At 42.8% G+C, this 958-nt stretch overlaps 1 long non-coding RNA gene across 1 annotated transcript in view; it reads right to left on the reverse strand.

The window, feature by feature from the left end:
* The window catches only part of LOC107182716, a 24511-nt gene extending 24069 nt beyond the window's left edge, over window positions 1–442 (reverse strand). Inside the window, exon 1 of the long non-coding RNA XR_001513433.1 lies at window positions 299–442. This is a non-coding gene — a long non-coding RNA (uncharacterized LOC107182716). The remainder of the gene's footprint in view (window positions 1–298) is intronic.
* Window positions 443–958: the final 516 nt, after the last annotated feature.

Genomic DNA, 958 nt, shown 5'->3' on the forward strand with positions numbered 1-958 from the left:
ATTGTGTCAATTCCCTGTCAGGCAAGATTCCAGGTTTCAGGCTTGATCCCTGGTTGGGAGTGTGCAGGAGGCAGCAGGTCAACGTTTCTCTCTCATCAATGTTTCTATCTCTCCCTTCCTCTCTCTCTAAAGAAAACCCCAAAACATAAAAAAATGAAATAAAAGCACAGCTCTCTCCATCCACACCTCCTCTGTGTTGTAGAATCTTTCACAGAACACCAACTTGGTCCTTTCTTCAAATTGCCTCCTCCTTCAACTCTTTGACTGACCCCTCCATAGACAGGGTCTCCAGACTTACCTCTGCCTCTGCTGTGGGCTGGATATCCAATCATCTGTGGTAGGTCTGGTTAGAGACGTTCCTCTCAGGAGCTCATGGCTGGGAGCTGGAGGTGGTCTGGGTTAGAGGAAGGTTGTCATGAGGTGCTGAAAGGGAAGGAACTTCATGAAACCAAGTTGCTTTCTCTGATGGACGGACCAGGGCTGGGACTGTAGGTGTGGCATATGAAGGGTGGACACAAGTACTAAGTATCACAAAGCAATATTACAATGGCCTTTTATCTCTACTTTAAATATGAAACTGATAACCAGACATGTAACTTGGAAAAGTCATGAAAAAAAGCACATAACGGCACAGATAGCATATAAATTAATGATTAACATAAAAAACAGAATCTGAAATGCTATCTGGCAGTCACATTCATTTCCTTGAACATGCTCCACATTTTACACATTTTTTCATTCTCACAACTCCTCCCTCACTTTGCTAAGTCTTCTCAGCTGCCTCTTTTTATTGACCAAAAGAAGCCCTTGAACAGAAATGTTTTCATCTCCTATACATCAATCTTCATGCCTATACCCACTCTCTCCAAAACAAATCCCAACTTCTTTTGTCAGTAATTTCTCCTTTCCTGTTGTAATGGAGAATGTAGCTTTCTATCTCCATGCCCTAGGCCTTCCT

This window comes from Myotis davidii, unplaced genomic scaffold, assembly GCF_000327345.1.
Source record: "Myotis davidii unplaced genomic scaffold, ASM32734v1 scaffold338, whole genome shotgun sequence".
NCBI lineage: Eukaryota > Metazoa > Chordata > Mammalia > Chiroptera > Vespertilionidae > Myotis > Myotis davidii.